Raw genomic sequence first — 26,980 nt, forward strand, 5'->3', positions numbered from 1 at the left:
GTGGGAGTGTAAATGAGTTCAACCATTGTGGAAGACAGTGTGGCGATTCCTCAAGGACCTAGAAATAGAAATTCCATTTGACCCAGCAATCCCATTACTGGGTATATATCCAAAGGATTGCAAATCGTTCGACTACAAGTACACGTGCACACAAATGTTCATTGCAGCACTGTTTACAGTAGCAAAGACCTGGAACCAACCCAAATACCCATCGACGATAGACTGGATAGGGAAAATGTGGCACATATACACCATGGATTATTATGCAGCCATCAAAAATGATGCGTTTGTGTCCTTTGTAGGGATATGGATGAATCTGGAAACCATCATTCTCAGCAAACTGACAGAAGAGTAGAAGATCAAATACTGCATGTTTTCCCTCATAGGCGGGTGTTGAACAATGAGAACACATGGACACAGGGAGGGGAGCACTACACACTGGGGTCAGTTGGGGGGAAATAGGGAAGGGAGGGTGGGGGGTGGGGAGCTGGGGAGAGAGAGCAGGGGGAGAGATGCCAGACGTAGGTGATGGGGAGGAAGGCAGCAAATCACACTGCCACATGTGTACCTATGCAACAATCTTGCATGTTCTTCACATGTACCCCAAAACCTGAAATGCAATAAAATGAATAAATGTGAAAAAAATATCGAGCTATGTAATAAATCAAGGGTGTTTTCTGGGCATTAGTATTTTGAAAAGCTCCCTATATAATACCCACTGGTCTCCTGCTCCTTTCCCAGCTGCATTTCAAATGGGTTCTTTTGGAGACAATGCCTTATCCCTTATCTACAGCAGAAGGTCTAATGGTATAGATTTTCAGCAAAAAAATTGTTTGGTAACAAAATATTTCGTAACCTCTAATTAACTTGTGAATCACATTTTGGCCTTTAGTCTGTTTGCTTGAGATAGATGTGTAAGAAGGGCCTCTGTTAAGATTTCCAAGTCATACTTCACAACCAACTTTAGCTAATTTATTCTGAATCAAAGGTATATTCTTCCTTTGCCTAGTTCCTTTATACAGACTGAGAGTCCAGATTGAGTTATAACTGCTCCTGTGACCACCCCACATCCTTCCTCCTTTTCTCCCATCATCTAAAAAGCATACTGGATATTTCATAGGTTTTGGGATGCCACCCTAGAAGTTGCTTAGGTCAAGGCATGGCTCCCCCAATACCACAGGCATACTAAACGTAGACTGTGGCTAACTCTCAATGTTCTGGAGTAAGTTAGTGCATTAGTTATTGACTGCTTTATAACAAATTACCCCACAACATAGCATGCTTAAAACAACAAACATTTATTGTATCATTCAGATTCTGAGGCTCAGGAATTCAGCAATGGCTTTGTTGGCTGGTCCTAGCTCAAGATCCCTCAACAGATTCTAGTCAAGCTGTCTTCCGAAGGCTAAACTGGGGTGAGAGGATCTACTCCCAATCTCACTCACATGGCCGTTGGGAGGCCTCAGTTTCTTGGTAGCTGTTGTTCAGCATCCTCCGTTCCTTACTAGTTGGGTTCCCCATAAGGCTGGTCATGAAATGGCACTGCCTTACTCCAGAATGAGTGTTAGAGGAAGAAAGAGAAAGAGACAGGAAGATACAAACTGCAGTGCCTTTTATAACTAATCTTGGAAGACATGCCATTACTTATGCTGTATTTTATTGGTCACTTAGACCAACCTTGATACAATGTGGAAGGAGATGTAACCCCTGTGACACTCCATGAGAGCATCAGTACCAGGATTTTCGATCACTGGGGGCCATCTTGGAGATTGGCTACCACAATTGGGCAGGACCATGCACAGAAAACTCATTAGCAAGATCAAATATACTATTCTTGGTTGGCATTTGTTTATTGCTCATCTTCCGTTACTTGGATCTCTCATTTCATGCTATCGCAATACTAAGCTACTTGTAGTTCCCCAAATACACCATGCTACTTTGTTGTTGTGCTTGGTCTGGTCCAACTATGGTAGCCAGCCTCCAAGATGATTAGAGATTGGGGGCTCAGGAGGGATGGGAGAAAACGATTACAAAAGAACATTAGGAGACTTTCAGGAGTGATGGACATATTCATTATCTTGATTTCAGTGATCACTTTATATGTGTATACACATACCAAAAGTAATCAATTTGCACATTTAAATATGTGCAGTTTATTTGTCCATCATGTCTCAATAAAACTGCTTTTCTAAAAGTTAAAAAATTAAAACGATAGAACCACCACCACAAAAAAGAAATCCCTAGGGTATGAGTCAAAGGTCCGAACAATCCTCTTACTCAAAATACCACATGTATTAGAGGGGTTACAACATAGCTTCAGAATGTCATCATGATCACTTAGATAATCAACAAGTTTCTTTTCCCAGCATAATTCACGGGAAAGAATGATCTCTTACCACTTCTTATGGTGAATTATGGTTGAAAATAATATGGTATAATTATAAGGAAGATTCAGAAGCCAAAATGTGGGTGAGGGTTAGATAGAAAGCACAGAGTATTTATATTTCAAATAAAACCAAAGCAGAACAGAGATGATGAACATTTAACATTGTTTATCTATCAATCACTGGGAGAAAAATTCTGCTATTCAAACTAAGTGCCTTGTAGTTGTCCATTAGAGTAGACGGGTTTTGTAGATTCTAGAGTGCCACATCTAAGAAATGCCCAGTTGTGAGAATATTGATTTTCACATGCCCCCTTTAGTTGGCCAGGATGATGACAATTAGACACTTAGTAGAGTACTTAACGGCAGTAGGTGGTAAATATCACTAAAAGTCACTAGTACAGTGTTTTAAGCAAGAAATACAAACTGGTTAGTATTTTGGAAAGATGCTTTGGTGCCAGAGTAGACAATTGATTTAAATGCCTATTTTCATTACCAGAGTCAGGGATTTTTATTTTATCAATATTTTATTGTTTAATTGTCATAAATTAGCATTGATTTGTACCATTATGTTTCATTACTAAATGACAAAAAATGACTCTTAAAAGAGAGAAGTAATTTCTTAACATAATTTCAATTTAAACAGCAAGATAAACATATAAAAATTTTTTTCTTTTAATGTAGCTTTAGTTCAGTAATGACAGTTTGAAACTACTCCCTGTCCTCATTAAAACATTGAAAGTCTCTTTTAGCTGAAGAATGAGTGAGTGGGAGGGTGAGCCATGATAAACTAAACAGCTCCAAAAGGTAGTGAGCAAAGGAAGCCACTCCTCTAGAGAGAGAGAGAGGTGAAGGGACAAGCGGCCCTTTAGAAGTATGACTCATAGAAAAAGAGGAAGTCAAATTGTCTCTATTTGCAAAGGACATGATTGTATATTAAAAGACCCCATCATCTCAACCCAAAATCCCCTTAAACTGATAAGCAACTTCAGCAAAGACTCGGGATACAAAATCAATGTGCAGAAATCACAAGCATTCCTATACACCAATAACAGACTAAAAGAAAACCAAATCAAGAGCAAACTCCCATTCACAATTGCTACAAAGAGAATAAAATGCCTAGGAATACAACTAACAAAGGATGTAAAGGACCTCTTCAAGGAGAACTACAAACCACTGCTCAAGGAAATAAGACAGGACACAAACAGATGGAGAAACATTCCATGCTCATGGTTAGGAAGAATCAATATCATGAAAATGGCCATACTGCCCAAAGTAATTCATAGATTCAATGCTATTCCCATCAAGCTACCTATGGTCGTCTTCACAGAACTGGAAAAAACTACCTTAAACTTCATATGGAACCAAAAGAAAGCCCGCATAGCTAAGACAGTTGTAAGCAAAAAGAACAAAGCTGGAGGCATCACTCTACCTGACTTCAAACTACACTACAAGGCCACAGTAATCAGCATGGGGGTACTGGTACCAAAACAGAGATATAGACCAACGGAACAGAACAGAGGCCTCAGAGGCAATACCACTTATTTACAACCATCTGATCTTTGACAAACCTGACAAAAACATGCAATGGGAAAAGGATTCCCTGTTTAATAAATGGCGTTGGGAAAACTGGCTAGCCATGTGCAGAAAGCAGAAACTAGACCCCTTCCTGACACCTTACACTAAAATTAACTCCAGATGGATAAAGACTTAAATATAAGGCCTAACACCATAAAAACCCTAGAAGAAAACCTAGGCAAAACCATTCAGGACATAGGTGTAGGCAAGGACTTCATGACTAAAACACCAAAACCATTGGCAACAAAAGCAAAATTAGACAGATAGGACCTAATGAAACTCCAGAGCTTCTGTACGGCAAAAGAAACATTATCATTAGAGTGAACCGGTAACCACCAGAATGGGAAAAATTTTTTGCAATCTACCCATCTGACAAAGGGCTAATATCCAGAATCTACAAAGAACTAAAACAGATTTACAAGAAAAAAACAAACAAACCCATCCAAAAGTGGGCCAAGGACACAAACAGACACTTTTCAAAAGAAGACATATATGAGGGCAACAAACATATGAAAAAATGCTCATCATCACTGGTCATTAGAGAAATGCAAATCAAAACCACATTGAGATACCATCTCACACCAGTTAGAATGGTGACCATTAAAAAATGTGGAGGGAGACAGCAGATACTGGAGAGGATGTGGAGAAATAGGAACACTTTTACACTGTTGGTGGGAGTGTAAATTAATTCAACCATTGTGGAAAACAGTGTGGCAATTTCTCAAGGACCTAGAAATAGAAATTCCATTTGATCTAGTAATCCTGTTACTGGGTATATATCCAAAGGATTGTAAATCATTCTGTTATAAAGACATATGCACACATATGTTCATTGGAGCACTGTTAACAATAGCAAAGACCTGGAACCAACCCAAATGTCCATTGATGATGGACTGGACAGGGATAATGTGGCATACATACACGGTGGAATACTATGCAGCCATAAAAAACGATGAGATTGTGTCCTTTGCGGGGACATGGATGAACCTGGAAACCATCATTCTCAGCAAACTGACATAAGAACAGAAAATCAAATAATGCATGTTCTCACCTATAGGTGGGTGTTGAACAATGAGAACACATGGACACAGGGAGGGGTGCATCACACACTGGGGCCGGTTGTGGGGGACCAGGGGAGGGGCAGCGAGGTGTAGGGAGGTTGGGGAGGGATCATATGGGGAGAAATGCCAGTTATAGGTGATGAGGGGTGGAGGCAGCAAACCACATTGCCATGTATGTACCTATGAAACAGTCCTGCATGATCTGCACATATACCCCAGAACCTAAAGTACAATAAAAAAAAAAAAAAAAAAAAAAAAAAAAAAAAAAAAAAAAAAAGAAGTGGACTCATAGCCTATTCTGTATTAAAGAAGGAAGCAGGCTTCACAGGCCACAAAACGTCATGCCATATTTTCAGAAAGATAAGAATACCAACTAACAGAGGTCTTCAATATTTTATCCGCCTGGACAGACATTGAGAATTCTTTATAGATATGGAATATCCTCTTATTCTAAACAAACATGGTGACCCTTTTTAGATCCTAAATGTCTTTTTGCATTAATCCTGCACTTCTTTTCAATGTATGTTATCGGTATCCCGTTTCAGGTAGCCTTTGTGTAGTTAACTAAATTGTAAAAACACATTCTATCTTTTCCTTCCTCATTGAATGTCCTGCGATCTCATTTTCCTCACATAAATGTCATGTCATTGCCCTTCCCAGCTGACCACATGACAAATCATGAAAGGTTTTAAAATATATTCATGTATCAACCAAAGCTTGACCTCCTTACTGATGTTATAGAGTTAGAATAGTATGGGCCCTTCCTTCAGCGCTCCTTTCTGACTGAAAGGTAGCTCTTATTCATCTCAAAGTCTTATTTTCATATTTTGAATATGGATTGATTTTTCCTCAACAGTGCTGACTTAGCCTATGATGTGTTAGGACCTTTGTTATCCTGCAATGAAAAACTGGGTACTGGAAAATGAAGCAAGACTAGAAGAAGGAAATTAGGATGACAAAAACATTGCAAAAAATATCTGAGTATACAGAAATGAAAGAGCCTAGCCTGAATTCTAGGCTTGCTGTGGCGTATGCCTGGAAACTCAGCTTTTTCTTTAGTCAGTTTCACATAAATACTTAGGGCCACGAAGTATACTTTCTTTGCAACTGTTGAGTACATAATCAGAGACTTTAGAATAGGCAGGTAGGAGAGGAGGCCATGAGGAGATAAAAATTGCCCCAAGGCAATCCAAAAGCAAACTTACGTGCCTGGGTGAACCGCTAGGGAGAGCGGTGGGTGATATTTCATTTGTTATTCCCGTGGCAAACTTTGAAGACCTGGAAAGCACCCATGAGGGTGCCCATAGTTTGGTTTTTAGGACTTTCTCTCTCTGTGCTGTTAAAGGACTCCTCAAGCCTCTATTCACAACCATAGTTACGTTACTTTCTGTTAATCAAATCACCATCCTGTTGAAACACACATGTACCTGCCAAACGAAATGAATAGAAATAAGCAGTACACTAGGAAAACGATACTCCCAAAATGGGAACAAGAAAACATGATAAATGCCTTCAAATATTTGTTAGAACACCAGGAGCTAGAAGGATTAGGTCATTTTATGTGGTTTCCAGTAGTAGAAATAGGAACAGAAAGAAGATATAGGTCAAGATAGGGAAGTCCTTTTGTACAGTATACAATTTAAGCTGGTCGTAAGCAGCTTTTCACCATTGAATGTGTTTGCATGGAAACCTACTGCTGTCCTATTAGATCACAAAGGATGCTTTCAAAATTCAGTCAAGCTAGATATTTTCTATGCCTCTTTAAACTGTAATATTCTAGAATTCAAACAGTATGATAAACTCAATATCAGTATTGTGAATTACAATTCTCATAAAACTTTTGTTTCTAAAATTGAGACATTGTCTCACTCTGTCACCAGGCTGGAGTGCAGTGGTGCAGTCTCGGTTTTTACTGCATCCTCCACCTCCTGGGTTCAAGTGATTCTCCTGCCTCAGGATCCTGAGTAGCTTAGACTACAGGCACGCGGCACCTTGCTCAGCTAATTTTTTTTTCTTTATTATTACTATTTTTTAAGATGGGGTTTCACCATATTTGTCAGGCTGGTCTCGAACTCCTGACCTCAGGTGATCCGCCCACCTCAGCCTCCCAAAGTGTTGGGATTACAGGCGTGAGCCACCGTGTCTGGTTGCTCAGCTAATTTTTGTATTTTTAGTACAGCTGGGGTTTCACCATGTTGGCCAGGATGATCTTGAGAAAGACATCCACCTTCTTGGCCTTGTGATCCACCCTCCTCGGCCTCCCAAAGTGCTGGGATTATAGGCGTGAGACACAGAAGTTTTGTTTCCTATCATTGGAGAGAATTACACTCTACTCATTTTTGTTCTGCATTATGAGATGTTCTTGTTCTTCCCCTGTGATTGTTGCCATTTTGTGTCTGGCATCTATTTTAATTTGTTATTGCATGTGTTTGTTTATTCAATTAGCCATTTATACAAAATATTGTCCAACTTTTCATCTATACCAAATACTGTGCTGACGACCCCAAAATGGAAACGACACAGTATCTCCCTCGTCCTCATAAAAACGTGAATCTCTGCTCAGCTGCTACCAAATTTGGAGCTTTACCCTTAAATGTATGTGATGCTTCCAGTTTTTAATGGATGGTTTAGGCCCTTAAACATACTGTTATTCATTCAACCTGCTGTTGCCAAATATGGATGAACTTAAATATCCCAAGAGTCAGGTGAGAAGGCAGTTAATTACATTATTTGCTCCGTATTTAAATGCTTTTGTCTTGACCACAACTGAGTGATTGAACTTGCCTATGATCAGGGCTTGCAGGCATGGATCCAGGTTCAAATAGCAAGTTTCATATCCTGCTTCCTCTGCTTATCAGCTATGAAAACAAGTTACTTAAACTTTCTGTGTCTTGATCTTCTCATCTGGAAAAGGGAACTGTAGCAGAACCTACCTACTAGCGTTCTTATGCACAATAGAAATAATGTTTGTAAAGCGGCTTGCCACAGGACTTAATGTATAGTAATTACTGAACAAGGAGAAATGATTATTATGGCGCCTTCGATGAGGCTCTCCTGGGCACTTACTTATATTTTAGCACTTCTTATTGCATTGAATTTTGGTAGCAACAGTTCTTTGCTTACATCTCTTTCTCCCTCAGTAAACTGTGAATTTTCTAATGCCTTGACCTTACCTTGATCTTGTGAACAAGATCAGTGTTACAGTGCTTTCCAATCTTGTTCATGCCAGGAAAATACTGAAAATCTTAATGCTTAAGTGACACACCAGGGAAATGAAAAAGACTGATCTGGGTGAAGGTGACCAACCTGTGGGCTCTCATAACCTTGAACTGCCCAGCCTCCCTGAGGGCTGAGAGCATCTATATTTTGGGACATTAGGAACTATGGCACATTGGCTGGAGAGCTCTGGCCTCATCCAATGACTGATGGAGTGATAATCAGGGAATAGCTGGTAACTGTTCTGTTGACTTTTTTCTTGGATTAAGAAGACTTCCACCTCCTGGCTCCATTCTGGTGCTTCAGAAATGAAACATTCTATTTATGTTTTTCTGCTTTTTGAGTGTAAATTTTATATCCTGAAATCTTGAGCTTTTTCACCAAAATTTCCTTCACAGGGATCTACGGACACTTATTGAAGGGCATGTTGTTCATCTGGTAGCCTGTCCAGAAGCCCTGGAGTTTCCAAGGTGGTTTAAGTCTCAATGTGTTTTTATTATTATTATTATTATTATTTTAAGACAGACTTTCGGTCTTGTTGCCCAGACTGGAGTGCAATGGCATGATCTCAGCTCACCGCAACCTCTGTCTCCTGGGTTCAAAGGATTCTCCTGCCTCGGCCTCCCCAGTAGCTGGGATTACTGGCTAATTTTGTATTTTTAGTAGACAGAGAATTTTTCCATGTTGGTCAGGCTGATCTTAAACTCCCAACCTCAGGTTATCTGCCTGCCTTGACCTCCCAAAGTACTGGGATTACAGGTGTGAGCCACCACGCCTGGCCTAATGTGTTGTTTTATTATGAATTACTTGCATGTACATATAAATTTTACAATGTATCATCAGAAAGAAGCTATAGGGGTACACAATATCTTGGTACAAACGTCTATCTATTTTAGTTTAAATTTTTGTAATTGTTAGGGGGAAATGCTTCTTTCCCTAACTCTCTGTAGTCCATGAAGAGGGATTTTTCTTAAGTGTTTTAAGCCTCTTGCCTCAACTGTTCTTGTCATGGAGGTTGAATGAGTTTGTTGGTTGGTGGGTGAAAATTATTTATTCACAATTTTCTATTGGGTAAAGCCAAACATTAATGGTTCTTCGGCAGGGAGAATCCTGTCTCTTGGTGCTCTCCTCCCTTCTCCTGAACAGGGCGCAGCACTGAGCCTCAGGAAATGTGTATGTACGCAGACTCAAGCTTATTTGGGAAGTCAACTGTTCCGAGGTATAAACCCGGAAGGGGACAAGATTAGGGTGTTCTAACAATTCCATTTGGCTCTGATAGTCATTTCCTTCAATGTGGCTTTATCAGAAATTGAGATAATATTATATGGCTTCTACCTCTCTGATACCAGCTTCTGATCTCAGTTGATTCTGACTTCAGGCAAAAAAAAGTATTATTATTTATCAGATCCCCTAGAATGCCAACAGCAGTTACTATTTATTAGTACTCAATTCGGATTAAAGAATATTCTTAAAAGAGAAGTGAGACATGTAGATGGTAAAATAATTCAAACCGTATACAAAAGCAAAGTGAAAAGTAAAATTCTCTTTCTTTTCTGTTTGTCTCTCCTCACAAAGTCACCTACTATTAACATTTCTGTGAGTGTTTGAGGAAAAAAAGCACTTATGCTTATGTATGTATTTATGTGCTTTAGAAAATGTACACAACAATGTTGGATTAGGCCGGGCATGGTGGCTCACGCCTATAGTCCCAGCACTTTGGGAGGCCGAGACGGATGGATCATGAGGTCAAGAGATCAAGACCATTCTGGTCAACATGGTGAAACCCCGTCTCTACTAAAAATACAAAAATTAGCTCGGCATGGTGGCGCATGCCTGTAGTCTCAACTACTCAGGAGGCTGAGGCAGGAGAATTGCTTGAACCCAGGAGATGGAGGTTGCGGTGAGCCGAGATCGCACCATTGGACTGGGTAACAAGAGTGAAACTCCATCTCAAAAAAAAAAAAAAAAGTTGGATTAGACAACTTAGATACAACGTCAAAAGTACAAGTTATAAAAAAGAAGACTGATAAGTTTTATTTTGAAATTAAAAACTTCTATGCTGCAAAGGACGTCATCAAGATAGTGAAAAGACAACCGATAGAATGGGAGAGAATATTTGCCAATTATATATCTAATTAGGGATTTGTATCCAAGTAGATGAATAACTCTTATAACTCAATAATAAAGACAACTCAATTGAAACATGGGCAAAGGATCTGAATAATTTCTCCAAAGAAGATATAAAAATGGCTAATAAGCAAATGAAAAGATACTCAACATAATTAGCCATTAGGAAAATGCAAATGAAAACCAAGATGAGATGCCACATTGCATCACTAGAAAGGCTATAATAAAGAAGAGAAACAAATACCAAACACTGTCAAGGATGCGGAGAAACTGGAATCTTCATGCATTGCTGGTGGTCATGTAAAAGGTAGCAACTTTGGAAAAGAGTCTGATGATTTCTCTAAATGGTAAACACAGAGTTACCATTTGACTCAGCAATTTTATTCCTAGATAGATACTCAAGAAAAATAAACCTACCTGTTTAGGCCAGGTGCAGTGACTCATAGCTGTAATTCCAGCGCTTTGGGAGGCCGAAGTGAGATCTTTTGAGGCCAAGAGTTTAAGACCAGTCTGTGGAACATAGTGATACCCCATTTCTACAAAAAAGTAAAACATTAGGCGTGGTGGCGTGCACCTGTAGCCATAGCTACTCAGAAGGCTGAAGAGAGCGGATCACTTGAGCCCAGGAGTTTGAGGCTGCTTTGAGCTCTAATTGCACTCCAGCCTGGGTGACAGAGTGAGACCCAGCCTCAAAATAATTAAAAAAAAAATGACTATACAAACACTTGTACATGGACTTCAACATGTTTGAACCTTGAAAACATGTTAATGAAAGAAGTCAGTCCCAAAAAACCACATATTGTATGATTCCATTAATATGAGATATTCAGAATGGGTGCATCTACAGAAACAGAAAGTAGTTTAGTGGTTACCAGGAGCTGCTGGTATCGAGAATGGTGCACGACTACTAATGGGTAAAGGACTTCTTTTTGAGAAAATGAAACATTCTATAATGAGATTATAGTGATGTGTGTACAACCTTGTAAATATACTTAAAATTAGGGAAGTATACTCTTTAAATGAGTAAACTTAGGACATACATCAATTATATTTCAATAAAGTTGTCAGAAAGATAAAAATGTGCCCATATATGACCCTTCTACATTAAACACATTTTAGGGTGTTTCCCCCCATATAAGCACATACAAAGCTGGTATGTTTTTACATGGTTATGCAGTATTCTAAATTATGGGACAATTGATTGTTTTCTGTAATTTGACTTTCTGTCAAAGAAATCTATTGAGGAATCTATCAAAGAGATAATTTAATGTATCTATCAAAGAATTTCCTGAAGTTGAAAAGAGCCTTGCTCCTGGCCTGTTCATATCCTACAAATGACCACAGCTAGGGCATGAAAAGCATTTAGAATGGATGCAGTAGAATATGGGAGAAAGGTGAACAGGCTCTATTTCTGTAGATGAGGCTTGAACGGCTGTAGAGGAAGCAGAACAGCTGCAGCCCAGTTGTTGGTGCCTGAGCACCTTTCCTTATCTGAACCAGAAGTTTTCTGGATATTAAAATTGGACCACCAGACCTGCCCCAAATATGATGAACTTCTTCAGAGTTAACTCAGTGCACCTCTGTGGCTGGCGATTTTTCTTTTTGATTAGGCCTGCTTTGCATTTCTTTGTGGGAGTCAATAGGTCATTTAATATTTCATACCTTACTTTAATATTTTTGCCTTCTCTCCTATCTCAGGGTTGTGAGCCTATTTTCATTCATAACTGAGACCTTGAAAGTTGTAACTTTTATGAATATTTACAAATATTCATATTTGTAAATGAATAGAAAAAGAAAAAAATCTTTCTTTTATGAATATTTACGAATAAATATTTTGCTGTTGGCTTCTGATAAGTTCTTTTATCAGGTTAATGCTATTTCTTCTATTTCTTGATGAATACATTTAAAAAAAAATCAGGAATGGATGTGGAGTTTTACCTGATTTGTGGGGACATTCATCAAGATGGTTGTATATGTATTTATTTTTGTCTTTAATCCGTTCATGTGGTGAATTGCATTAATGCATCTCCTAGTCTGTTTTTGATCATTCATTTGGAATTCATTTCACACATATTTATTTAGAGCCTTCTACATAGCAGATGATGTTTTGAGCACTGATGATATAGTAATAAGCAAAACAGACATTATTCTTGAAAAACTGTTAAATGCAATCTGCTAGCATTTAGGGTTTTTTTGGTATTAGATTTTAGAATCCATCTCAAGAAATATTTAAAGCTATGAATAAGGATATATTGATAAAGATTGATTATTGCAACATTGTTTATAAACATTAACATGCTCATCCATGGGGCAATGTTGAAACACATTTTAGTTCTTCCACCTATTGAATAATATATAGTAGTCTGTTTATAAACATTAACATGCTCATCAGTGGGGAATGCTGAAATATATTTTAGTTCTTCATTCTATTCAACAATATATAGTAGTTAAAAAGAACCAGGTAGCTCAGCATAAACAAATATAGAAAAAAATCAAGTTGCAGGATTTATGTTTCTGTAACATCATATCATTTTTGCAAAAATGAAAAAAAAATCTCTGTGCGTTTGTACTTTGTATAGGTATAAAAATACCTGCGAAGATATGAAACCATAAACTATTAACTGTGGATTATTACTTATTAATGTGTCACTTTTGTACTGCTTGTGTTTTTTAAGATGACAGGCAGGTATTATTGTTGGGATTACCAAAGGAGAAAAATTAAATGTAGAGCTTAAGGACTGGAAGGAGAGCATAGAAAAACATTTTGAACACAACTCCATGGGTTAGTGCTCAATTGCAAGCAACAGAGCTGTCATAGCTAGTTTTAAGCAGAATGCTACTTATTATTATGTATTAGATGATTTGTGGTATCATTGGAAAACCCAGAGAAGCAGGTAGTAGATGGAATTTCCAGAAACAACTTCCAGCCCCAGAATCACACGGTCACTGCTGCGATCAGGGTAGTTGTCACCACTGCTGCAAGCAGCTACAGACTCAGGAGGCTGATGACTCCAGAACCACCCCATTTCTGCTGTGATCTGCCACCATCTGTGATGCATACTCTGCCTTCCTCCCCATTCAACTCACTTTCAAATTCTAGCCTCAAAGGAATGTGTCTAATGGGCACAACCAAAGTCTCTTCTTCAACGCTAGCTGCAAAGGAGTCTAAAACTGTAATTTTGCACTTTCCAAACACCACAGTAAAGGAAAATGTGCTAGAAGAAGTCTTAAGTAAATATTAAATATGCAAGCCAAACACAGCATCTATGTCAATAAGCAAATAGCACATTGCTTTTCAAATACAATAAACAGTTATTTTCCCACAAAGGCTGAGAAAATCATTGATTCATTGGCGAAATCTTTTTTTGATATGTAAGAAATATGTGCTTGTTGTTAAAAAGTGGCAAATTAAGAAGCACATAAGAAAAAGGTAGATAAAAATAATCTGAAAGCCCATCATCCATGTTAATATTTGGATTATTAACATTGTTAGTATTTTTACCTTTCAAACACCCATGCGTACAATCCCTGGCCCCACACGCTTAAAACAAAGAATTATATTAAACATCGACAGAATCTGTTTTAAATGTGTAGCAAAGCTGGATGAGATGTTTAAAAAGTAAAGTTAATTAAAAATCATAAAACATGTATTGACTTAATAACTTAATTTAAAGACTTATTGAATTGATAGACCCTGAGTTGATAAAATGAAATTCAGTTTTCAATCACTTTCATCGAGTCAAAAATAGGCTATCATTTCTTTATTTTTGATGAACTCTAATTTTTGACTCCAAAGCATTTGTTTTTAATTAACTTTTAAGACAAATTTTTAAAACATCTCCCTTAATTCTCCCCCTGGCCCTCTCAGTATTCAGAAAATTCTGTACACCGTTTAGTTTTAAAACAATGGAAAGCTGAGTCATTTAATATCCTCATGTCCCACAAAAGTCATGAAACCTGCCAGTACCTTTGTTTCCATGTTTGCAAAGCCAAGGTGTTGAACTAAATTATCTCTTAGGGTTCAGAGCTATGAGACTGAACATTCTGTGAAGAGATTTCCATTCTCAGGGAAAAGTTTCAGGCTGCAAAATCCTGGCTTTGATTTTCAGGACCGCTTTTCAGGTAGCGGGTGACCTTGGGCTCATTATGAACTGCTGGATGCCTCCACGTAGGAATTCGAGCACTGAGATGAAAAGTAGCTCCTATTTACTTCCTGGAGTTTGATGAGGACTGCCAGCTCCCTTGCAGCAAATGTCCTATATACATATGATACCTAATTAAAGTAAGGACAGTAATGTGGTCCAAGAGATAGCTAAACAGAGTTCTTTAATTTCGGTGTAGATTTTAATCTTGAGATGACTTTGAGAGATGTGAAAGCAACAGTGACAGCATTTTAAGACAAAAGAGCACAGAAATTTATTTCAGATAATGAATGGATTGTATGATTACTTCAAATAAAAAGTTTACCTAGCCGTATATATTACTCTAGCTACAAATCTACCAGTGTAGGAACATATATTTCATATATTCTCATATATCTGAAAAAGCTTATACAAATTAAATACGATTATCTCTGGGGATAGAATTACAAATGATATTCAGAGTTTTCCAGGTTATTAATTGAATTACTTTTAGTAAGCCAATAACATTTTTTATATCTAGAAAAAATACGATTCAGTTCTTTCCAAAAAAAAGTAAATGAAAGTTGTGCTTTGTTGCATATATTCTGAGGCTGGGACAGGTAGGTAGGATAACAAGGCAAGAAAGAGTACCTGTTAAATTATTCTGCCTGCTTGAGAGCAAGAGAGAGGGATCGAAAGGCTAGTGAGTAGAAAGTTCCAAGACCCTTTCAATCATTCATGACCCCCACTTTCCCCTGTCAGATGACCTTAACTTTTGCTTCCAGTTTTAGATTTACCTTTAGGGATCAATGTTGTCCTTTCTCGACAATCATTTAACCCCGTCTTGTTTAGCACTTGCAGTGATGGGTGCTGGGAACATTAAAGGCAAAGGGTGACATATTCCCAGGCCAGGCTGTCTGCAGATGTCACTAAGACTATTTCAGTAGGCTTGCTTCTCACTGCCTCCCTGGCCTCCCTTAATCCATTACACAGTCTTTTTCCCATTGTCTTCTGGAGCGCAGCTCTGATATTTGCATTCTTTTGCTCAAGAATCATGAGCACCCCGCCTAGTACAGAAAAGTAAGAACAGAAACAGAATATCCTCCAAGTAACTTAGGTGGATTTTCAAGTCCCTCTTTGTCTGTGCCCCAACTTACCTTTCCAGCCTTATTTTGTCTTCCAGCCGCAAACCCTTCCCTTACTGCTCTTTGCCTTTGCTTATGCCAATTCCTTGCATCAGCTTTCTTTATTTCTAAGCACCCTGACATTTATGTTCAAACCCCTAGAAGGCCATCCCAAATTCCCTTCCCTGAAACACTCTATACCTTCCTCTCAGCTCCCATAACACTCCAACTTTTCTTCTCTTGGGTACTTACTACCCTCCACCCTGTGGCTATTTGTGCCCTCTGGGAGCTCAGCCATCAACACACTCTGTCTCGGGCCTGAGTTGGTATTTTCTATTGCAGGCTTGTAATAAATACATACTATTGAAGAATTGGGTCCGACATTGTTTCTGGGCTAGATCCCACCAGAGTAGCTATACAACGAATACCTATTAAGCTTTTGGAAAAACAAAAAACAAACAAAAAACTTCCCCAGGCCACAGAAGCACAATTAGTGCACCAGGGCTATGATTTATTAAATAATCCTCTACCAGACACAGTTATTTTTTTTTAAGATGAGTCACTCATACTTAACACTACATTGTCTTTTTGGGGGATTGTGAGCTCTTTCTTGGTACTGGCCACTAAACACACGTTGATGTGTCCGAGGCTGTAAAATGGCAAAAGAGTCAGTCAATGGCATTCAAAATTGTAGGCAATGGAACAAATTTTCAACTTTTCTTCACTCTTAGCCCATTTTTTTCTTCTCTGCCTTCTTGCCTCTTTGATTTATTTGTTTATATTTTTCTTTCTTGTATAGGTTGGATGTAGGCTATTTCTTAAATTTATTCAGTTGGAGTATCTGCCAATCTCTGTTAATGACAATATGTTTGGGGAGGTGAGTGGGCATTTGGGGAGGAAGAGGTAAGAAAGACTTCTCCCTCCCTGGGGAGTAGGGGGAGTGGGTGTTTCATCAAGAGAGCAGAACACCAGATTGTCTTTCCCTTGAATTATGTAAACCATCCTACCTCCACCTGTGACTCGATTAAGTAAACCTAAAATCAACAGGTTACCATGAAATGAGCAATATTAAAATTTTCCACTTAGCAGCATGAAGTCATAAAATCAAAGCTAAATTCAAATAGGAAACATAACAAGTAATATTTCCTGAACAACCCGGTTTGTGATCTAAGATTTGTGTCCGCTACATATATATGGTATATGTCACTCTTAGGTAATTTTGCTTGGTTACCCTGAGTCTGATACATTCTGGCTGCCCTCATCAAGTTGAATATCTAGAGTGAAGAGCTGTGGTTAACTTTTTAGATAATGGTGATTTCTCCGGAGATGTGCTATTCTTGAAAACCTTTTCCGGGTAACATTGTAGCCTTCCCTTAGTAAGTCTGTGGTCTTATCACCATGACTGTTTAAATTATTAATACGAGAAATATAAGGGAGATAGGAGAGAAGTGGCATGATGTGGGCATAAGGACATGTGAATAGAGTTGCTTTGTTCTGTTTATACATGTGGCAAAATTCTAAGAGAAACTTGTACATTTTTTTTTTTTTTTTGAGTTGGAGTTTCGCTCTTGTTGCCCAGACTGAAGTGCAACAGCACAGTCTCAGCTCACTGCAATTTCTGCCTCCTGGGCTCAAGCGATTCTCTTGCCTCAGCCTCCCAAGTAGCTGGGATTATAGGCATGTGCCACCATGCCCGGCTAATTTTGTGTTTTTGGTAGAGACAGGGTTTCTCCATGTTGGTCTTGAACTCCCAAGCTCAGATGATCCACCCACCTCGGTCTCCAAAATTGCCGGGGTACAGGTGTGAGCCACCGTGCCTGGCCCTGCTTGTACATATGTTTTTATAACTACAAATTTCAAGGAACTTTTCCTATGATTGACTTAGTCAAGAAACAATGTTTAAAAATTTTGTTGAACTAATATACATAGATATAACTGCGGCCAATTTCTTTCCACAAAATTAGCACTGAATACTTATAGAAAAAAACCACTCATGTTTTTCCTCTAATAATTAAATACTTCATGTGAATGTACAAAGATGAGAAAAAAAGAGAAAGACCTACAAGAGCAAATAATGCAGCAGCATGTTCAAATGGTACTCTTTTTATTATATCATTGAGTTTCAGCAGAAATGGCAAAGGCTACAAATAATTCAATAGGTTTTATGTACTCATATTCTAAAGTGACACATGGACCCTGTATGCAGGATGCACTAAGAGATGAAGGAGTTATTTGACACCTTTAACCTTGGGTGTCTTCCTTCTTGAAAGTATACAAGAATTGCTTCTTTCTCACCTTAGCCAATAAGATAAGGGATTTGAGAACATCTACTTGGAGGGACTGACATTTGTCCCCAGGTGTTTGGTGAACTCGGAACTGGGTCTGGTTCTTTTTGGGAGAAATCCCAAGATAAGAAACTGACTAGAGTTTCTGAGAATGAGCTGTGCTTTCTTTGAAGGTGGAACAAAAGTGTGTATTGCTTGTGGACCAGATGTAGGTCCCATTGAAAGGAACAACCTGGAATTATATTAAAATAGACCCTGTCCAGAATACTATGTAAAGAAGCAATGTGACCCCAACATGGATGTGTAATGCTGCAAGTTCAGGTGTTGAGGAGGTATCTGATGTGTGTCAGAGGGGAGGCTTCGAAGATGTGAAAGGGAATTATCATTAGAGGTGCGCAGAGATGAATCTCAAAGAAATTTGCAAAAGATCTCTGTAAAGCCAACAGTCAATGCTGGACTGCCATTTCTAGAGAACATAGACACCAGACGATGGGTGATTCATTCAAAGAAAACTGTCCTGGCTGCGTGCGGTAGCTCACGCCTGTATTCCTAGCACTTTGAGAGGCCGAGGCAGGCAGATCACTTGAGGTCAGGAGCTCAAAACATTTTGGCCCACACGGTGAAATCCTGTCTCTACTAAAAATACAGAAAAATTAGCTGGGCATTGTGGTGGGTGCCTGTAATCCCAGCTACTTCGGAGGCTGAGGCAGGAGAATTTCTTGAACCCTGGAAGAGCAGGTTGCAGTGAGCTGAGCTCGCACAACTGCCCTCCAGCCTGGGCAACAAAGTGAGAGTCTGTCTCAAAAAACCAAACAAAACAAACAAACAAAGAAAACTGTTTCTACGCCTTTACATCAGTTCACCTTTTACCCTCATCCAACTCTGGAGAGGCCACACCTTTCAGCTAGCAAATGGTGGAGGATGCAAAGTGAGAGAGAAGAAGCCAAGATATTATCTATTTTCCACTGTAGCGTCTTTGGTCTAAAGTGGGCTCAAGCATTACTGCTTATTACAGGAAAAGAGACACCAGTTGGATAAGAATTTGGAGTTTTAATATTACACCTGACAGTAGTGTGTGAGCCTTAGATTAGACTGCACTTTTTATTATCTGGAAAAAGGACCATTTCTTTGTTATTTAAGAGAAACCAGAAAAAATTATGGGAACTCTTTGAAATTTGAACTAAAGGGCAGGGCACAATAAAGTCACAGAGGGCATTTGTGGGAGCATTACTGAGAAAATATGGTCAGTTTCTGCTTGCTGTTATAATAACAATCACCTGAGAATACAACTGCCCAGAGATTGCCAGTGTGTACTGGTTTATTTCTTCCCAGTCTTTTTCCTTTGCCTCCATACATTTTGTGAAAACAAAAATTGGGATCATATGACATCGTTTATGGTACATATTTCCCATCTATTTCCCCTAGCCCTTTATAAAGTCTTTTAAAAAATCAGGCAACAAGAGCAGAAAATTTGGGTGTACCTGGAAGAGATAAGGCAATTTAATGCTATTAATTTTCTATAAAGGTCAAGGCAACTGTGTAATTGTCCAAGGACTAACATTAAGGACTATTACAGTGCTTTGCAAATCAGTTGGTTTTACTTGCTGCATTTTGTTGACAGAAGTGAGGCACTGCAGCATATGAGAGCTTTACACTCCATTTCCATCCTATGCAGAATGCAGTGGGTGTGAGTCCCTGGTCTATCCCCTCATCACAAGTCATCAGTCTCTGTTGAAGTATCAGAAACACGGGGTTATTGCAGTGAGACAATAATTTTGGCACTGTTTCATTAATTATGCCCCCTTCCCAGCTGGTGTTTTTATTTCAGGAATGCTTTCTCTTCCTTGTGTAGACTTCATGCCCCTTGGGTAGGGACTGAATTTTCCATTTTGTCTTGTTTTGTGCTATTGCCTAACAAACATTGAAATATAATTTTAAAAAAATGGATTTGGTCCACTTATAATTCATCTGCAAAGACTGGCAATGCCACAGGTATTTTTCAGCCTTGTGTCTTGCAAAAATAATATGTTTCAGTTTTAGTTTTTTCAATATGTTCTCCTGGCACGGGCATGTGGGCAAAGGTGGTTCCTTTGGAAATGAGAATGCCAGACATTAAAGATATTCATAGCAGAAGGGACCACTTCTTTCAGCGAAGATGTGACTGAGAAATATTGACAAAGCTGCTTTTTTTTTTCCCCTATCACTCTCACACACTGACAGCCTATGATAGACTTCTTTTATTTGGTTTACACATTTTTAAAAAGTTGAATTAATTGATAACATGTACAAACCAGAAGACTCACATAAAAATTCAAGATAAAATGAAAATAACTGACAACTCAAGTCACATATTCCTTCATGGTAGTTATCAGTTGAGCAGCTATTTTGCTTTTGGATGGGACATGCCTACCCCATAATACTACAGTCTCTGCAACTGCCTAATGTGTTACCAACTATGAGCCAATGTGTTATTCACCATTTAACATTGTGCTTGTATTTCTTCTCCCCTCCATATTTAGCCTACTTCAGTCATCATACAGCTTGCCTTACCTATTAGCATTTTAATTTTCCAAAGTCTGCCTTGTCCACATGGTCCTCCTGATCTGCCTCTTCTGTAGTTAATAAGGTTCCAGTCTGAGTATCCGATCAATCATTCGAGAACCCTTCAGATAATCATACCATAAAATAGTCTATTTAGAAAGAAGTTGATACGGTTAGGCTTTGTGTCCACACCTAAATCTCATCTTGAATTGTAATCCCCATAATCCCCATGTGTCAAGGAAGAGACCAGGTGTAGGTAATTGAATCATGGCGGTGGCTTCCCCCTGCTGGTCTAGTGATAGTGAGTTCTCACAAGATCTGATGGTTTTATAAGGGGCTCCTCCCCCTTTGCTCAGCACTTTGCCTTCCTGCCGCTTGTGAAGGAGGTGTCTTGCTTCTGCTTCGCTTTACACCATGATGGTAAGTTTTCTGAGGCCTCTCCAGCCACGCTGAACTATAAGTTAATTAGACCTCTCTCTGTTATAAATTATCCAGTGTTGGGCAGTTCTTTACAGCAGTATGAAAACAGACTAACACAGTAAATATTATAAAAAAGACTTGAAAACTAAAAGTATCTTTAAAGCTTTTTACTAATAAGATAAAAGCTAACTCCAGCTTGGAGAATAACACTGCTGGTAAGTTCCGAAAAGCAAGTGGCTTACTGTGCTACCGTAACTGAGCTAAGACGTGTAGCTCTGGATTCTAGTTAGAACAGCTGCAGAAAGAGGCAGCTGCTGTTTGTCTGACAACACTCTCATTGGTAACATGATGGCAAGCTTTGCTTATCTCACGGCTTATTTAAATGGTGGAAATTACGTATTTCTTTTCAAATCCCACGTGTCAAGAGATTATTTATCTTACAAGGACTTCTGAAGGCCAGTCACTTGCTCTCCAGTCCTATTCTACCAATTCTGCCAGCTTAACTGCATTAGGAAGCATAGACATCAGAATTTTGTCAAACTAGTTTAGACTTCAGGGGTGAAGTTTCTGTTTCATTCTTTGCTAGTCTCTTCCACCTCCAGTGCCTTCTAGCTCAGTAAACTGCCACCATTCTATCCAGTGCAAGTCTGATATTAGGGAGTGTTCTTTGGCAGTTTTCTGTCAACCACATACAATCAAGTCCTATTCTATTTACTTCTTAAATACTCCTGACACATCTGCCTCTCCTGTTGCCACTCTCCTTCCCCAAGCTATGATCCTTTCAAGAAAAATCTTTTAACTCACTCCTCTTGCCCTACTCCAGACCTTCCCAGCACAACAGCAGCTTTCCTTTACCTTCAGGATGAAATCCACAGTAATTAACATCTCTCCAAGGCCCTCCATCTTCCACACCTGCCTTCATCTCCATTGGCTTCCAGAATCCTTATGTCTTTTTGTCCCACCTCCATACTCTCTAAGGACAGCATGCATGCTCTTTGTCTTTCTGGAATACTCTTATCCCACACTTGATTTCATGTCTACTTTTCACCTTGAACTTCTTTCCTCAGCCAGGCCTTCTCTGCACTCCTAGTGCTCTCATAGCATCCTGTAGTTTTCCTTTTGAAACAACTATTACATTTTAATTTATTCTCCCCTGGGTAATAAGGTTCAGATTCTATTTGTCTTATTCACCATTATAAATCTGATGCTTAGCACAGGGTCTGAAACCTGCTTGGTGCTCAAATATATTAAAGAAACTAAACATGAAGCGTGAGGCTCTGACTATGTAAGACTTATGTATGAGAGGTAAAAACCTGAGCAAACTGGTTATTTAGCATTTGCAAATTATGCAGTTTTATGGCAGAAGTCAAGCAGAAAAATCATAAAAAGGCAGAACAATAAAGATAATAAAAATTTCTTTAAATTCTTCCTTCAAGATAAGAGCAACTGTAAATATTTTTGTATAAGTTATTCCTGTGTTTATTCTCTATACATGTGGGTGTAGCTTATCTATTTTTTTTTTTTTTGCTTACCACATTATGAAACTATTCCTGTGCTAGTATTCATCAAACATCATTTTCAATGTTCATGGAATGGATGTTTCAAAATTAATGTCTATATTCTTGCCTATTATAGGACTTTTAGATTGTTCACATTTTAATTTTTACTATTATTTATGTCTGAAACATTTTTAAATTAAATGTCATGTCATCACTATGCCCTTAGCTTTTGGAATGGCTTGCAAGAAGAGTCATATTACTGAAAAGTCTTCATATTGAGACACTGTATAGCAGAGTGGTTAAGAGCATGGACTCTGGAGCTGCATGTCTTAGAACCTGAGTCATGGCTCTGTTGCTAACCATGTGTGTGACTTTTAAAATGTTACTTATTTTCCTGTCTTTTTCTTTTCTTATTGTGATAACACAGCATGAGATTTGCCTTATTAACAATATTTTTAGTGTAGAATGCAATATATGTTGTTAGCTATAGGCGCAAGATTGTACAGAAGAGCACTAGAACTTATTTTGCACAATGGAAACTTTGTCAGTTGATCACCAATTTTCCATTTTCTTCTCCCTTCAGTTCTGGTAACTACCACTTTACTTTCTGATTCCATGAGTGTAACTATTTTAGATAACTCATAAAAGTGGAATCTTGGCTGGGCTCAGTGGCTCACACCTCTAATCCCAGCACTTTGGGAGTCTGAGGTGGGTGGATCACAAGGCCAGGAGTTTGAGACCAGCCTGGCCAATATAGTGAAACTCTGTCTCTACTAAAAATACAAAAATTAGCTGGGCGTGGTGGCCAGTGCCTGTAGTCCCAGCTCCTTGGGAGGCTGGGGCAGGAGACTCACTTGAACGTGGGAGGCAAAGGCGGAGTTTGCCATGAGTCAAGATTGTACCACTGCACTCCAGCCTGGGCTACAGAGCAAGACTCCATCTCAAAAAAAAAAAAAAAAGGTGGAATCTTACAGTATTTTCTTTGTCTGGTCTATTTTGCTTAGACTAATATCCTTCAGGTTTAACCATGTTGTCAATATGGAAAGACTTCCTTATTGTTTAAATTCAAGACTGAGTAATAAGCTATTTGATGTGTATTCCATATTTTTCTTTTTTATTTATCAATCCAATCAACATTTAGATTGTTGATATGGTTTGGCTGGTGTCTGCACCCAAATCTCAACTTGAATTGTATCTCCCAGAATTCTCATGTATTTTGAGAGGGATTCAGTGGGAGGTAATTTAATTATGGGGGCCAGTCTTTCCCATGCCTTTCTTGTGGTAGTGAATAAGTCTCACGAGATGTGATGGGTTTATCAGGGGTTTCTGCTTTTGGTTCTTCCTCATTTTCTCTTGCCACTGCCATGTAAGAAGTGCCTTTCACCTCCCACCATGATTCTGAGGCTTCCCTAGCCATGTGAAACTGTAAGTCCAATTAAACCTCTTTTTCTTCCTAGTCTCAGGTATGTCTTTATCAGCAGCATGAAAACAAACTAATACAGTTGTTCTAGCATCTTGGCTGTTGTGAATAGGGCTGAAGTGAACTTTGAGGTGTTCCTAACTTCTGTGTGTTTTAGTTCCTTCATCTATAAAATGGTAACATCCGAAATCAGGCTTTCCATAGAGCTCTCTTGGGCTACTTCGATAAACTTTTTTCCTGCCTTCCTTCAATCCTCCCTTCAAATCCAATTTACAGTCTGCTTTTAATTGACCCTAATGCCCAGCTTTGATATTTTCAGTCCGTTGTTCAAGAATCATCAGTGCCTTTCTCCGTGGAAAAAATATCTCTGGACCCCGATTACGTATGCAAGGCCTTCTGTGTCTGTACGCCAGCCCTCCCTCTACAATTGTATTCTTTGTTCCTTTCCTGCTCCTTATTTTGGCTCTTGTGATTGCTTCAGCTCTTCTTTTTCACCTCCACTTATTCCCAGCCTTGTAATTAAGGACTTGGCTTAAACTCCGAGGAAGCTGTTCTTAATTCTCTTCCCTTGAAGTGCCCTCTTTCTTTCTGTGAATGCTTGTAACACTTTCTGTCTGCTTCTCTCTGGTCACCTAAATTGTTTTAAGTGCCATTTTGGTTATTTGTGATTTTAGGGGAGGTCCGCATGTAGTAACATGCACATTATCAGTCTCTGATCTGGCTTGGTATTTGCTACAGCACCATGCCTTCATAGGCATGCAATAAATAAGGGCTAAATGATTGAATAGATTTGAGGGCTAGATTCCATTACACTTTATTCTTTTTCTTTTCTTTTCTTTTTTTTTTCCTTTTGAGACAGAGTCTTGCTCTGTCGCCCAGATTGGAGTGCAGTGGTGCGATTTCAGCTCACTGCAACCTCTGCTTCGTGGGTTCAAGTGATTCTTATGCCTCAGCCTCCCAAGTACCTGGGACTACAGGTGCACACCACCAGGCCCAGGTAATTTTTGTATTTTTAGTGGAGATGGGGTTTGCTCCATGTTGGCCAGGCTGGTCTCCAACTCTCAAACTCCTAGCTTCAAGCAATCAGCCTGCCTCGGCCTCCCGAAGTGCTGAGATTACAGGTGTGAGACACCATGCCTGGCCTCCACTACACTTTAGAAGAGAAATTAACTTCCCCAGCCCACAGCATTTAAGCCATATGGTTGTGATGCAAATTAATGCAATAACATGCAATTCACTTTTATCTAATTTGATTCTGCTTTCTGAAATGTCATCTTTTCTTACACCCACTGTTTTCTTGCTTAAATAATCTACATCATGGATTACTTCCAGGATTTCTAGCAGGCTTTTTCCTTTCTCCACCTCCATGTATAGCTCTTTTCTTGGAAACAGGTGCAGTTTATTGTGGCCATATCTGTGTCTCTTTGCATTGCTTTTGCACGGTCGCACGTGCTGCTACCTGCGGCATTCTAGAATATGCTAGCTGTCAATGCATAGCAAAAAGATGAGGATAAGGTCAGGGTCATGAGCCTGGTGCCTCATCTGTGCCACAGAACAGTAGTCTCGTGCAGTTGAAGGATGATTGCCCCGGGTTTTGGTTGTCATCAACTTTAGAATGCTTGAGTCAGGGAACAGACAGCAAGGAAAATCGACGTGTCTTTTTACCTTAATTCATGCTGCCTGTGTTTCATAAACAGCAGCCTCAATCATGGTCAGCATCTCAATCCACCTGCCTTAGAGTTAGGGCAGAGACCACTTAGATTTTGGTATTGGGCTGTCCAGTAGTCTTAATTACAAATGTTAACTATAAACACTGACTTTAAGTGGGAAGTGAGAAAACGGTGTTTCAGGTGCTGTTAGGCAGATGTCTTTGTCATTTGGAAGCCATCAGGGATCATTTTTATGAAGTTTTCCATCTAAAATTTTTTTATAATTGCAAGTATGTATATGTAGCTGGTGTAGCTCAATATGCCACAATAGCAGCTTGTGACACTGTTTAAACGCTAACGTCAGAGCAACAGGCTGTGAACCCCCCTGTACAGATGGCATCCCACTTACTTCGTGGTACGTGGATAAATAGCCAAATAATTTCCACATGGCGTGGTTTTGATTGCAATAACAATAAGCCTCGTTAGTTGCATTTGGGAGGGGGAGTCCTCCTTTAGTTTGGCATCGGAAATCAAAAGCCAGAAGGAGATGGAGGGAAAGAGGAAGGTTTAGGCTCAGAAGGCAGAAACTTAGGTCAAGTTCAGCATGTTTTCCGTGGCTGTGTTGTCAGAGGACAAGATATTGATTCAGAAACTAGGATTTTTCTGAGAATGTAAACACAGGACTCCAGGTATTTGTGCTTTGTTTTTATTAGAACCCCATTTTCCCACAGAGAGAATGAAAAGAGAATGTATATTTGTTTTAGAATACAGGAATCTGGATTTATTTTCTCTTAATCATCACAAGCCCCGAAGCTTGCTTCTTGCTGTGCTTAGTGGAATCATAAAACATACATAAATTTCTCATGGCATAAATATTTCTCAAATATTAGCATATGGACTAACTAATAGTAGTGAGTTGAAAAACTTAAAATCAAGTAATCAAGAGAAACAAGGAAGTTGACATTATTGCTTTATAATGAGGGTTTGAAACTAGTAATTATTAACTGATTCATGATTGCAAAACATTTTAAAAATAAGCATGAGGAAAAGGCTTTAGAAGAAATGCAATGAGGTCAGTGCCTTTTAAGCACATCATAAAGGAAGATAATGTATAGATGTGATTAGGAATTTTCCTTTTTATAAAGAAGGACTTTGGAAATTCTTTTCGTTTTGCCCCTTCTGTGTAGATCTTTATTTTCTGTCTTTCCATCACCTACCCATCTAGCCTTGACTTTACTGAAACTAATGAACAGCCGTGGGTGTCAACTGGCACAATAACAGCAGTACTGGTCCTCCTGAGATGCCATAGGCATCTAGCCAGTGCGATGTCATGATGATCAGGCCTTTTCTACCACACACATCCAGGCAAAAGCATCCAGCTTCTCCTGCTGCCTGTTCCTTTGGCTTCAGACTGCAATTTGCAAATTTGGTTTGGGCATGACTTAGGATTCTTTGCAGTAACTCTGGTTTGCATCTGGGTTTCCCTGGATTTGGTCAACGCTCACCCAAGTTTCGTCTTGCACCAACTTACCCACAATCCTCTGGGGCAGTCAGTG

Source organism: Cebus imitator, unplaced genomic scaffold (genome assembly GCF_001604975.1).
Source record: "Cebus imitator isolate Cc_AM_T3 unplaced genomic scaffold, Cebus_imitator-1.0 Scaffold89, whole genome shotgun sequence".
Taxonomy (NCBI): Eukaryota; Metazoa; Chordata; class Mammalia; order Primates; family Cebidae; genus Cebus; species Cebus imitator.